The following is a 15,164-nucleotide window of genomic DNA, read 5'->3' on the forward strand; positions in this document are numbered from 1 at the left end:
CTTCAGGCAAAAATGGGTATCCTTCCTCCCTATATCCTTCTCCCATCACTTAGTAGTGTGTGTTCTGTAAATGGAAGCATTCCACTGGACAACCCAAGTCAAAACAGAATATAGATGTCTGTCCCCTGCAAGCTCCCACCTAGAGTGATAGGTTTGATCATGACTTCTCATTCATGGAGAGAGGTGGGTGTGATCAGTGGCTGTCTTGAGCAGCTGGGAGGGATATTATAATCACAAACTGGGGCAACTCCCACAAGTTTAATTACTGAATTATTTGTATTATTTTTATTACTTGTATAGTTGTGCATTTTTATGATGTTCATCTTTCCCATTATATGCAAATCTCCTCAGGCCTGGAACTAAATCTGTCCTGTTCCCCTTACAACTCCATCACCTGTCACAGTACTCGGCATACGAGAGGAAATAAACATATATTTCTATGGGTAAAGAATGAATGAAAGAAAAAAGAAGAAAGAAACAAAGAAACGGAGACAATATCTTTGAAGTTGATATTGTATTCAGATAGTCTGACCATGGTCTACCCAAGGCAATATTTATATTTATACTTTTTGGTTTGAAAACCCAAATCTAATCAATATGGTTACAATTAGTTGTAATATCATGTCTGTGTGTGGAATGAAGTTTAAATGTAAAAAAATAAATAAACAAGGCTGATAATGTGTTTTGTTAGCATCTGAGTTCTGATTTACACTTAGTTAAATCTATTGGAGGACACTTATTGCAAAACAAAGAAAAAATGTAGCTGAAAACAGACATTACAAATATAATGTTGTAAAACATTCACACCATGTGGTTTTGTTTAAGAACCAGGAAACGTGTCTTTCTATGTTGTGATATATTAATTCTCATGTCCAGGAAGAAATGAGATGCAGATAGAAAAGTGATAAAAATATAAACCAGAATGCCTTTCTGTGTGTGCCAAAGAACATCTCTCCATTCAATCAAGTTTACTCAGGTCTCTAGTGATTTTCCTGTCAAAATGCTAATTCTGAAGTCATACATTTATTCTGAAAATAAAATAAATGGCACAAACAGCACTAAAACAAGTAGAGCTTGCTACATACAACAGCAGAGCCAAACTCAGACACAAATGACATGCCTGCCTGATTCCTATGCCCTGCTAATACAGATTATTCTATTTAAGTGCCTAGCTCTCTGAACAGTGCTAGAGAACTCACACTTTCCAAAATTTGTATGAATACAATGGAATAATGTAAGATCTTCAACTACATACCACTTCTACATTCTTCATTTATTATTTACTTTGCTTGGATGCCTTAACTAGTCAAGCTTCAAAACAGAGAAAACTGTAAGATAACTTTAAAGTATCAAACCATCTTTACTTTTTCAACGTATACATGGAATATATGATTGCATATGAAATGAGTGTTTTATAAGGAAAAACTCAAAATGTTAAGAAAAATTGAGAGAGCACTTACTTAAAGAGATATGAGTAAATAAATCTTCACACTGCTGGGAGGCCATGAAAAACAGTAACTGAAGATGTGGTCTCTCCTCAGAAGTTGTAAGTTAACTGCACCATTAGCCATAAAATCATTCTAGCAGAGGCTCTGTTAGGGGAGGATAAAGCAATGGTCTAGCCCATTCTCTGAATCCTACCCATGGAAAATCACACAGTCCTCCTACCAATGCCCTCATAGGTGAAAACCCAAATGCTCAAGGACAGCATTAAGTCCCCAGCACTCAATCAAACTGAAAATCAAATATAGCTGCAGAAAATTGAGCTTCCTCTCAGTAAGAGTAATGTGCTCGGAATGTCTCACACACAAAAAAAAAACCATGGCTTTGCACTCTCAGTATTGATGTCAACACCCTGCCCCACCAGGATCCTATCTACTTTTACTTCACCTTGGAAGATAATGACTATTCCCCCTTAATTTTAAATCATGAACAAAGACTAAATTGTTTATGTTAAAATGAATAAAACCCCAATATGAAGCAGCAACATCATTTTTAGTCAAGGCTAAGAAGCATGCTAGCTTGCAGTTTTCAAAATATATTTGCTATAAGATATAAGGGATGCTTGAATGAAAAAATCTCCCATCTTCAATAAGCAAATCCAATAAACAAATATAACAAACCCATCTTCAAAAATCTTTTCATAATTACGAATGAATTCCAATTAAAGTTTCTACTACTTCTTTTGCATTAAATTAATTTTAAATCATAGAGCATTACTTACTATTTATTTCAAAAGAAAAACCTGAGGTTTTGACAAAGAATTCACATCAAGTCTGAGAAAATAGTGCACTGTTACTTAAGAACTCTTGTTTCTGGAAAGAAAATAAAACTTCTGCTTTTCTCTCAAGTGAAAGTTGAAATTAATTTTTTTAAAAATTCAGCTCTCCAGCAGAATTGGAAGACCAAGCATTATTTACCATTTCCTTTGGCTCTGTTTGTGCTTTGCAGATCCAACATGGGTGGGGTGTCCAATACTGACTGCACACAAAACATGGTCTGCATGCTCCAAGTCAGTAAATAAATATGCTTATGTGACTCTGACTGGACACCCTATGACACACTATTTCCCTGATGGCCCATCAGTGGCTGGTGTCACTCACTGCATAACTAAGTAGGAGTGGCATCATACTGATTGTGAAAGGTGTTTCCCAGCAGCCAACTCTAGAAGGGTCACTTTTTATATTTAAAAATTTACCGTATAGAATAAGCACATGAATGCCCATCCCTGGTCCATGCTTGGATACTTTCAATCACAGATTTGAGTCTGAGACTGTGGAGGGAAGTTTAGAGAAAAATCATGAGTGAAGTCACAGTTACATCTCTGCGACTACAAACTACAAATGTGACTCATAAAAAAGTTTTTTGGGGTTATGTGACTGAAGGAATTGTAAAGCTTTCTTCAGACAACAGTATATTACAGGAAGCTTCAAGGACTATATTTCTATATAGTCCAAAGGAATCTCTCATAGTAAGAGTTTCTACACGGAGTCTTGTAGCGAAGGTGGAACAGTACCTAGGGAAAGCTGAACAATTAACAGGTTTTTTTTTTAAATTTTTATTTAACCAGAATAACAGATGATGGAACAGAATCTGATAATTGCTCAAAATCATCATTCCCCAGAGTGCTTTAGCTAATTATTTTATTTGAGACTTATGAGAACACCAGACAACAGGAAAGCAGGTATTATACCCATTTAATAGATGAGGCGTGAAAACCCCCAATCTCTATGCCTACCATTATTGAGTACTTTCTTGTGCTGGGCATTGCACTGAAGCTTCTCCATGAATTAAGTTATACCATTTCCCCAACAACCCCCAAATATAAGTTTTATTATCCACTTACAGATAAGGACTCCAAGGTGCAGGCTGGTAATCATATGCTGAAGGACTCACACATGGTATGTAAAGTACCAGACCTAGGGCTCCAGTTCTAAAATGTCCTGATGCTTTCGTCATCTCAAACTGTGAGCATCCCCCTCCCCTCTATATTCTCCTACTTTGCAATTAGCCAATAAGCAAAAAGAACTACCAAGTTTAGTCACTGACATTTTTTTAAAGTGCTAATGGATTCTGAATATCCATAGATCTTCACATTGTTACTCAAAGCACAGCTTAAGGGGCCTCGGCACATTGAATTCCATGTGAAAAGTACACCCTGAAATTCTACCACAATGCTGACCCTGGACCTTTAAAGTGACAATAGATTAGGAGAAAGAGATAAGACATATTTTAAAAAGGTGATTTTAAAAGAAGACAATATATATACTTGGTACAATAGTCATAAAGTATAAAAAGCTATTTAATGCAAAGTCAACAACCAACAGTCAGTTTCTCCCTTGGAAGATAGTCCCTATTATCAAGTTTGTGACTTCTTCTAGAGGTAGTTCATGCATAAGTATAAAAATATTAAATGCTATTTTAAGGATGTTTTGGATTTAGAAAATTATAAAAGCTTTTTTTTTGACACTGAAGTTGGACCACTGGTAGGCAGGGAACAAGATCTGACAAATTCTAGTTATTCACAATACATGAAAAATCTCTGGACACTGACTTTTCCACATTTCTTTTAGTTAGCTGAGCAATGACAAGAAGAGAGACAGTATAATATGAAACAGTGATGTAATTAGAAATCTAAGACAAAGGCTAAAACATGGTTAAGGGAAAGACCGTATGTGTGAGATGAATAACAACCTGGCCAAGGATACACCTGTTCTACTCTTGTCCAGCCAGTTGTCTGACGACAAGTCGTCAGGATCAGTGTCTGGGATGAGAGAGCTGACTGGGAAAGGAAGGCTGGCTGGACTAGGAGAGGATGGAGAAGCTTTCTAAAAGGATAGGGAATCCCCTTTCTCTTCCCTACTTCTAAATCCAATCAGAATTAGCTAAGCAGAAGGGAGGAGATGACACCCTGAATGCCTCCAGGCTTAGTCTTTCTGCACTGACGTGGCTGGCCACCCTGGCCGAGGCTAAGAGAGTCAGTGTGGGTGTCCGAACAAAGGCAGGCAGCCATGTGGAGCCTGTGAAGTGACTTGGCTACTTGGGAGGACTGACGAGTGACCAACCAAGTGGTAACGAAGTCCTTTCTTATGAGGAGCATGAATGAGAGACAAGAAGACAGTGAGTCAGCAGTTTGGAGCAGAAACCAAGGACAAGGTCAAACAGGCAAGGCAGCATGAGCAACTGCGAAGAAGCAGAGGACGTCTGAGGTGGTGAAAGCAGAATGACTCCGCTGGGCAGCCAAGGATCAGTGGAAGCGGAGACAGACTGCCAATGACCACAGCATTGATGGGACACTGCACAGGTGATAAAAAGCACCTGCTATTCTTACATGACATGACAACCAGGCCTCTAAGTCTTGGTGGCTTGGTGGCCCAAACCACATTCCAGTTCTCTATGAGGACTGCCAGAATAGTGGTGGCCTGTTGAGATGGCTTCCTGTCTTGTGAATTCTGCAACACCCTTCGTTTGTGTGGCAGGTAGAACATTATACTGGGGGCCTTCAGGAAGCAGTCTTCCTGGTATTTCCCCCTTGCCTAGTCCCCTTTCAAGGTGGCTCTGGGTTTGACCATGTGACATACTTTGGCCACAGGATTTTAGCATGCATTACGCAAGTGGAGATATGATGAGTGTTTGTACCCTGGGACTTATTCTCTTGTCCTACCTAGGAAGGTTGAGCTATATCACTGATGATGAGAGATCCGTGGAAAGAAACTCTGGGAGAGAAAAGACCATTTTGGACTTTCTGACCCTAGCTAATCCCCAGCTGAAAGCATATGAGTAAGTGACCTTTTAAGCTGTATGCAACAGAAGAAACACTCTGTCAACTCTCAGAATTACAAAAAATAAATTATTGCTGTTTCAGGTCATAGAATTTTGGGATATTTTGTTATGTAGCCCCAGATACCTGCATCAGTAAATTTATATGAACTAGATTTGGCTGTTTCTTGCAACCAGAAAAATAACCAATATGCATATTAGGAGGAGTGATGATCCAAATGCACAAGTCTCCCTGCCAGATCATATCTTGAAATACAGGAATGTTAAAAGAATATAGTCTAGTTACATAGTTACATAGGTTTTTCCCTCAAAACTGACCTATCTTTTTTTTTTTTTTTTTTTTTTTTTTTTAACAGACTTCCTTGTGCACATGTTGGTGCAAGAAAAGGGCACACACTTAGGTCACATTTCTCACACAATACTTAAGAATAAACAGGAGATGATTAACACTGACCATTAATTTAGTATAAACTTCTTTATACTAAAATCATTATAGATACATATTTGTCTATAGGTAGATAGATATAGATACATATAGATACATAATTGTCTATTTTTTTGTCTTAAGTATTACATTGCACTAAAGCAAAAAGTTAGCCTACCTTCTTACTTGCCACCTCCATAAATCACACTAACGTTCTGATGCTGCTCAGCCCAGCTCTGTTCTCTCACACTCCCACCAAACAGTAGTCGGGAGAAAGTCTCCTGGGCTAGGTGGAAGAAAAAGGCCAAGCCTGGGAGAAAGGCCTACTCCTTTGCCACCAGGTCTACTTCTCAAGGAGTTTCTTCAGATAATAAAAAAAAAAATGAAGTTTCAATTTTTAAAAACAGAGAATAGGGCACTGTTGTAAAGGTAAAGTCTGAGAAGTAGAAATTTAATTCCAAATATCAGTTTTGAAAGTGACCAATTTGGAAACATTTGTAGAGTCACAAACAGCTCTGGCTCTGTTTATCTTCTTATAAGCTGAAATTTCTATAAATATCACTGAAAAGATATAAGGATCAGAAATAATTTATTTAAAACTTTAGCCAAAAAAAAGGCCATGTAGGATATTAGTATTCTACGTGTGCTCTACCTTATCTACTTGTCAAGCAAACAACACACAGCGAATGGAAGTTATTTAATAGTAGATAAGGGCATTTTGGAATGCCTGGCTGGCTAGTCACTTTAAAAAACGTATGTCACATTTCAATGATAAACCCTATTATTCTTGTTGAGCAGGATGAGCTGTTCAGAGCAGGGTTAGCATCTCAATGTGCATTTCTTTACTGATGTGCTTAGGGAGTGGTAGTGCAGGAAAAGAATGAGTAACAGCGAATTAACCTATATTGCCAGAAGAAATAAACCTAGAAGTCTCAGTGCTCAACACATTGCAATTTATACCTCACTTGTGCTAATGTCCAGTGGGTGCGTGGGGACCTCTGTTTCAGGCTGACAGGCTCCCGCTTTGTGACACAGTCATCTCAACAAGTAGTTTCCCAAATCATCATGTTCTCTGGCTCTTACCTTCTTCTAACCAGAAGAGACACACACATCTTTTGTTTACAGTACATTGAATGTAAGTATGGATGACTCCAATCTCAAGACAGTCTGGGAAATGTTGAGGTGCATATTTAGTATGAACTACTATCTGTGCTAAATAGAACATGCTCCATTCCCAGCAAATCTGAAGTGCCTTTCTGGGAAAGAGTTTCAGAAGTGACATTCTGCAGGATGGCCATCTTCTTGCTTTATCTCGGTGATGAGTCAGGGAATAGTAAAATTGGGTGAGCTATGGTTGATGGACTATGTGGGTGCTGGTTGGCTGCACCCAGCTCCTTAGTCTCTCTTCTAGCTGAATTTTTGAGTTATTCTTTTCTATAATTTGGCATTTCCTCAAATATAGGCCTGGGCATGGAATTGTGGAAACAAAAGACCCAGATTTATCAAACTCAAGGCACATCACTCTTGCCATGTCAAAGAATACTATAATCTTCACAACAACATTCCAAAATAAATTTTGCTAAGGTATCCAGGCTATGCATAATCACAACAGAACCATGAAAATGAGGAATGGAAATTGACATGACATGAAGAATTGTATTTTCCACTTGCTATCAGTGCTGGGGAAGGTATATTATCATAAACCAAATAGCTAGAGATCCTTCATTCCAGCCAGAGGCTATTTCATATAAAGAACAAATATCAGTCACTTGCTGGTATGCATTTTGTACTACAAAGGATTTACCAATAAAACAACAGAGTAATGCAAGAAATTTACTAGTGGCACATTTAGTTTCCTTTAACAGGCCATGTGAAAATCTGCACTTGGCAAAAATAAATAAATCAATGAGTGACCACTTGCTTGAAAGAAAATTTGCCAGATTTATTCCAAAGAGCATCCTTCTCCTCAACATTTAGAAAGCAATTAAGTTTCCAAGAAGTTAAATATTAACTCTTCAGGAGGTTATGTTCTGTGTAAAAGCAAAGTACACAAAAGCATCAGTGTTAGAAACAATATTCTCTGTAATATGAGATTTCATCAATCCAAGAGTTTAAGAGCTTTGGAATATTCTGCTGTCTGTGCTAAAAGACTGATTTCTCAGGAACCACTTTTTAAAAGACAGGCACTTATCTTTCCACTACCAGTTATGCAAACACCATAGCAAGAGTATATTCCACTGCAATGGTGTAAAAGAAAAGGCAATTCAAAGAGCAGTTGAGGAATACCCCTGGGAAGAAAATATTCTTGGTCCAAGTGCCCATCCCTTGGAAGAATCAGGACAGAAAAGCCTCTGGTTTGTATTGAAGTTGGTTGATTAGAACATTAAGCCCAGAACTGCTGTCTCCGTGTCTCTTTGGTTGAGTTTTCATTAAAAAATTTTATGGATAAACTGAACATTTATTTCCTAAAGATAAATGTTTGTATCTTTCTGGAAAGAGTTGGGAAATAGGAAGAAAAAGTAAGGCAGGAAGACAAAGGCCAATCACTGAAAGAAGAGATGCTATTGATGTAATGAATTTTCAATTACACTGTGATTTTTTTCATTTAGATATTATGGCAATGCAACAAAAGAACTGGGCTAAAATTATATTAAAAAAAACTGGGCTAAAATATAAAAACAACATGTTAAAGGTATCACAACTATCTCAAGGGAAAGGTATGTTTGGGAGTGGGGATTGCTCAGGATTGGGCAGAATAAACTGCTGAGGGTCCCATACCTGCCTGTCAGCGGCTCAGGATGCAGCGGTCAGCTGTGGATGCCCTCTGCATACATGTACCTCACTAGGATGAGGGAAGCATCTCAATGTCTTGTTTATTTCAGGAAGACTTTCAAAATTCAGGTTTTGTTTCCTTTGAGAGTTTTAAATGAGAGTATTTTCACTTTCATGTATATCTATAAAGCACCAATTTAAAATAAATAGATATAAAAATAGAAGACCAGTATGGTAGAAGAAGGGGAACAGGGGAGGGAGGAGAAGAGGGAAAGAGGAGAGACACTGGGGACTGAAATGGAGCCAAATAAATTCCAGGAATGTATGATTATGTTGAAATGAACCCAACATAACTATAATGTACTAATAAAAGCATTTTTAAAAAGAGTATTTTCAGCCCTTGCTGGAATATAAATCATTAATTGTTTTGGCCTCCAACTCCTCTAATGAGCCTTGAAAGAAAAAAGTTTTTATTTTTGGAAGTCTAAATGCCCCTCTATAAACACTTCTAGATCTGACAATCCATAGGAGCTCAGTGATGATATTTGATTTTTATCAAAGTTGGTTGTAAGAAAAATCTTCATAAATTTTCGGATTTTTTTTTTACTGTATATTTAATGAATTCAAGACATTTAGTTCTGCTGGGTAGGGTGGCTCACACCTGTAGTCCCACTAACTCAAGGCTGAGGCAGGAGAAGGCTGTAGCTGGAGGATGGCAAGTCCAAGGCCAGCCTGGGCAACTTAGTGAGATTTATCTCAAAAGAAAAAGTAAAAAGCGTTGGAGGTAGAGTTCCCCTGGGTTCAATCCCCTGATACGAGAACAAAGAAAGAAAAAAGATCTAGTGCTTAGATGCAACCTTTGCAAATTGAACTTAAGCTATCAAACAGACAAGCAAGAAGTAGGAAAAAAGTCATCTTTGAAAGATGTAGTTCTGCTTGGCATTGAGAACAAGGGTTTGGATGGAAACAAACTATCCTGTATACATTTCTGAGCATTGTGTTCAATAGGGGTAGCAGATGATAGTAGCCTCTACAGTAGAGGCTGTATATTTTGACTAATGGAGCCTCCAAAACTGGGAAGCAAGCTCATGTACTGTACAGAGGCAGCAAGGTCCAAGAGATACAGCATTTCTACAATGCCAGTGCTTGAAGGACAGGATTCTCGATTTCACTAGAAGCCTTGAGGCTGAAGCATTCGAACAATTCTAAGTGCACTTAGAGTTCTTTGTAAGATGTGCCAAATGTATTATTAAAAACATACATTATGACCCATTAAGTTTCAGATACTGGGGGATTCCAATGTGAATTTGACATCATTTGTACCCCTGAAAAAGTTCAAATCTGGGCTGGAGAGAGGGAAGTGAGCTGTATGAGAAGATAAGTGAATGTAAAACCACATGGTGAGTGCCCCCACTAGCAGAAGGATCTGAGTCCATGGAAGCATAAAACAAGATGAGTCCAATTCTGCTTAAGAGGAAAGACTTGTCATGCCTTGAAAAAAATAACAAGAATACTCTACACAGGGGAAAGGTCAACCGAGGGGATTACAGAATCCCCCAGCTACAATGTGTTCCTGACAAGTATTCAGATGGAGCCAAAGGACTAAAGAGAGGAGGAATAGGATAGCAAAGTCAACTTGAGTGCTGTGTGAATGAGTTTTGAATGTATTTTATTAGATAAGTTTCACAGGACTGAGCTGGGTACAGTGAAAGAACTTTTGTTTCAAAAGGAGCATGAAGAGTACCATCTTCTTTTGCAAAGGATGTGCAGGGAATTTTAGAGGGCCCAATGAAATCCAGCTCAATCATTTGGGAATCGATTCTGTACAGATCAATGGCTGCCTGAGGCTGGAGATGGTGCAAGTGGAGATTGATGGCCAAAAGGCAGGAGGGGACGTTTTTTAAATGTTCAACAGTAGGGATGACATAGGACTGCTGGGGCCAAGTTATAATTATTTAAACTGACAACAGTATACCCAGCCTCCTGCCATCTATCATTACCACAACCACTAAACCATAAAACTAACAGAGACCACCAATCCCCTGTCGTGGCAATCAGGAGACTCTTAGTCATTGAAGCAATAAAACTCAATAAATTTTCCATCTTTGGCATAAAATGCAAGAAAATAGCTCTGTGATCTTGGTTAGGTAATTGCTTAGATATGAGAACAAAGGAAAAAATTGATAAACAGAACACCATCAAAATTAAAAATATTTGATCCTCAAATGACATGGATATGAAAATGTACAGACTTCCCACAGACTCCGAAGAAAAGTATTTATAAATCATATATCTAATAAAAGACTTGTAACCACAATATAAAGAAAAACTCTTCGAATTCAAAAGTAGGAAAACAAACATCTTAATAAAACAGAAGGGCAAAAGATGTGGATAAACACTTCTCCAAGGAGGATACATGAATTTCTAATAAGCATCACATGAAAAGACACTCAATATCATTTATCACTAAGGAAACACAAAGTAAAAGCACAAGGTGGTACTGAAACATAGGCACTTGAATGTTTATGTTTGAAAAGACTGATAATATCCAGTGTTGAAAAGGGAATGGAGAAACTGGAATCTCAGATGCTGTTATGGGAACATAAAAACAGCTACTTTAGAAAACAGTTTGATTATTTGTTGGAATTTAAATACTGACTTATCAAATAACCTGGAGTTCCATTCCTAGAGTCATGAAAACATATATCCACACAAAGACTTGTATCAAAAATTGGAGAAAATCCAAATATGAATCAACCGGTAAAATGATCAACAAAATGTGGCCTATCCAGATAATGGAATACTACCCAGCAGTAAGGAAGAATGAACTATGGATAAATCCAACACCCTGAAATGTGAATGCAAACCCCAAACCATGCTAAGCCAAAGGAGGCATGATTCTACTGATGTGAGCTTCTAGAAAGAAAAACCAACATGTCCAGTGGTTGCCTGGGGCTGGAAGGGAAGGGGGGTTTTTCATTTGATAGCGGTGTTCATTTTTTTGGTACCAGGGATTGAACTCAAGGGCACTTAACCACTGAACCATATCCCCAGTTCTTTTTCATATTTATTTAGAGACAGGGTCTTGCTGAGTTGCTTGGAGCCTCACCAAATTGCTGAGGCTGGCTTTGAACTCACAATCCTCCTGCCTCAGCCTCCCGAGCTGCTGGGATTACAAGTATGTGCCTCTGTGCCTGGCTGATGGTGGTGTCCTATAATCAGGAAGGGGTGAAGTCTGCCCAACACTCACAAAACTACATTTAACATGGCTAAATTTTATGGTAAGTAAACCTTAATAAAGTTATAAAAATTGAATTTATTGTTTTCCAAATCAAGACACTCTTGAGAGGACACAGCCCTGGTTATATATCCTTGGGTAAATGCTTTCACATATAACTCTCATGCTAGTCCCAGTATAAGTTAAACGAGTCTGTTTTCTAAATGCAGGAAACTAAACAACACTGAAAGAAATGGCAGACAATATATTAGTTTATGAGTCTAACTGAATTATTGAAAGATTTTAAGAGGAGAAATGTACACAGGAGCCTATTCTAATGAAAATAAATAAAGCCAACTAAAGAAGCTATCTTTGTCATTTTCACAAAAAAATTGTAACACCATCTGCAAATCAGTTTCCTTAATAAGAGTTCATGGCAATTTTCAGTTTTTCTCAAAATGGTTTTTGTGATATATTAAGCTTCACTTCTACATAACTTGCTTTCAAATCAAAATTACTTTTAGCCTCACATTCCCTTCCAGCTCACTGGAGGCACGTGAGATGTAAACCTAAGTCAGGCACAGAGATTCTGCTCCATCACAGTTGCAGATGAGTGTGTTTGTCCCCTTTTTACATGCCACACGGCCTCCTCCTCGTCTCCACGTTGCCTGGCATGCTGGGAATTGCAAACACTTTGAAAAGTCAATGCTACTTATTTTTGTCTCACTAAGAAAAATAAGCCACCAGAAGTAGAGATTGGGAAAAAAAAAAACCAACAACATCTGACTGAGACAGTTTCTGTGAAAACTGTTTATACAGAGCAAGAGCCTGGGTTTCTGCCTGTTGGGGAAAGAGTTGGTTGTGTGTTGTGATAGGCTTTTTGCCAATTTCCTTCTCCAATTAGCACCCTTAACCCTGGGCAGTCAGTCCTCTTGTCCTGAGGCCCAGTAGGATGGCAACAATCCCCTCTGACCACAAAAGCTTGCCTGCAGTGCTTTCTCTTGACTCTTCCCACTATCCCCGCTGGCCAGCCTATTTCCCACTCTTCAGGAACTGTCTTATCTTCGCTTCCTTCTCCTTTCTAGCCCTAGGTCCCATTGGGCCACTCCTCCCTTTCTGACCCTTTCCTCTCAACTTCTCTCTCCCCTTGTGTGTACATCATTACATTCTTGCATAGACTATCCCAACTAAGAACAGGCTTGCCTATTGACAGAAAGCCCAACTCCTCAGGTGGCAGCCACAAGTCGGGCAAAGTGATGGAGTGAAAAGAGAATGGGCTGCAGAGTCAGACCCTCTTTTAAACCCTGGCTTCATCACTTAGAAGCTGTGTTGCATTGATAATGTTCAATAAACTCTGTATGTTAGTCTCCTCCCTTGTGAAAGAGGCCATGAAGAGGATGAGAGATGCAGTGCACATAGCAATGTGCCAGAAGCACAGTGGACCCTCGTGAACAGTGATTATTATAATCACACAGCCCATCCGGAGGTCCTCTGCCTCCCTTTCTAGCCTCTTCCTTGTTACTCACTTTTTCACGAACACAGGAATCTCCATGCCCTTCGTAGTCATTCCCTTGCCCTGGAACACTTCTCTCCCTTCTACCTGACTCCCACCCTCCTGTCAAAAAGCCTTTTTTATAAAAAAAATAAGTAAATAAAAACCTTTCAGTTTGCTGAAGGTTGGAGGCCCAGAGCCACAAGGAAGGAGTTCTGATATCCATATTTTTAGGGGCTGGTCCTACAGTGTCTTGATTTGCTTCTTACTCCATTTCTTACCCCATTTTCAACTCTTCTTAATTCAGTTCCTGACCTCCTGGATCCTGGCCTCTTGCCTCTTTTCTGATGTGTGTTTTCCCAGCTTGGTTGCTATGTCCTGCCCTTGTGGTTCTATCCTGGTTTCCCTTCTGAGCCTCTCTTTTTATTCTTCTGTGAGGTTTTACTTGTTTCTGGCTACTCTGTGTCCACAGTGCCCCAACTGGCATAGTATGTACCTAATAAATAATAAACATTTATTGAAGAAGGTATGAGCTGCGATTTTATCAGGGATTGCAATTTCAAGGAGGAATGAGGTATATGGGGAAAAGAAGCTGAGAAAATAAGAAAACCAATATGCAGAAGCATACAACTGTTAAGCATGTGTTTCACACGGACTGTAAGATTCATTAATGTGGACATTTAAGGGGTAAGAAATCAAAGAAATGAACAAGGGTATTTTTTCCACTATTCTTCAAAATGTACTTTTTATACATCAGTATAAGTCCTGCCTTCAGAAAAGCATTAATGATGGACAATTTCACAGAAATTTTTATTTCATTTCTTTGTTAGCCCTGTGCTTGTACTCCCAGCAAGCAACTTGAGCAACTATTTTAAAAGCTGAAGAAATGATATTGTTTGCTTGTTTTTTTAAAGATATAATGGCTGATTGTAAAAGTTAGATTTATTTATTTTTTTTAAATTTGGGTCCAAGATAACATTTTAAACTAGCTTATGAACAATCATTGGTAAGTTGGATAATATAGAAAATACTTTTTCCACAGGATAGTTAATTTAGGTCGTTAAGTTGATGATGCCTGCCCATTAATCATTTATGCATTATTAATAAAATTACAAGAATAAAATAAAAAAAGAACTGCTAAGCATGACTGATTGTTCGATCCATAGACCATGCTCCTGAGAAGATGTAAAAACTGTGGTGGCTCAAAACCAGCCCTAAAATGGAGTGAGGAAAGGCAGAGGAATTTATTTTAGGTTCACCTGATCAAATGTTCACTCCTTTGCACCTGCGGGTTGTGCATTCCAAGGCAAGGGTTCTAGAGGGCTCTGTGTCACACAGGAGCTATCCTTGGGTGGGAGATGCAAGGTGTACTGGCATGACGTTGGTTGGAGCACTTCTGGTACTGGAGCAAGATATTGGGAAACGAAGGCTCTAAGGTGATACACAAAAGGTGTCTGTCTCAAGGTGTACAAATGAATCTTGCAAATTATCCAGTCATCGTGGGCAGGACTTTTGGAGACCAGCAAAGAGGACATTTGGCTTACAATGTGGAATATTCTTGCATTCAATTCCTGGCAAGGTTCTAGGTACAGGGTAAGTATCAATGAAAATCAACTGGTTCATAGCATTGAGGCATCTTGAGCTGTCTAGTAGGGTGCTACGTTCCCAACTGAGACTGTACTGAAGAGGAATTGAGGGTTGGGATGATAGGGAGGACTCTATAGAAGGGCTATAAACAAACTTTGTCCACTATATAATTGTGTCTAAGTCCCAGAAAACTTTGAAACATTCCCCAAGTCCTCTCCTTTTTTTAAGTCTTAAGACTAATAAAGCCACCCTGGTATACACTTTCACATTTTCACCTTTAATAATTCTTCCCAAATCATCATAAAACCACTTAAGGCCCAGGTATTTGTTGTGGTACTGAGGACAGAAACACTTCATTTTCCACTGGATTTTCCTTAAGTCCAAGCACTGCC

The 15,164-nt window shown here is 38.6% G+C and overlaps 1 protein-coding gene across 28 annotated transcripts in view; it reads right to left on the reverse strand.

Annotated features, from left to right (window-relative positions):
* Nucleotides 1-15,164, reverse strand: part of NRCAM (neuronal cell adhesion molecule) — a 277,700-nt gene that overhangs the window by 78,769 nt on the left and 183,767 nt on the right. The window lies entirely within an intron of this gene.

The sequence above is a fragment of the Sciurus vulgaris genome, assembly GCF_902686455.1.
Source record: "Sciurus vulgaris genome assembly, chromosome: 8".
Taxonomy (NCBI): domain Eukaryota; kingdom Metazoa; phylum Chordata; class Mammalia; order Rodentia; family Sciuridae; genus Sciurus; species Sciurus vulgaris.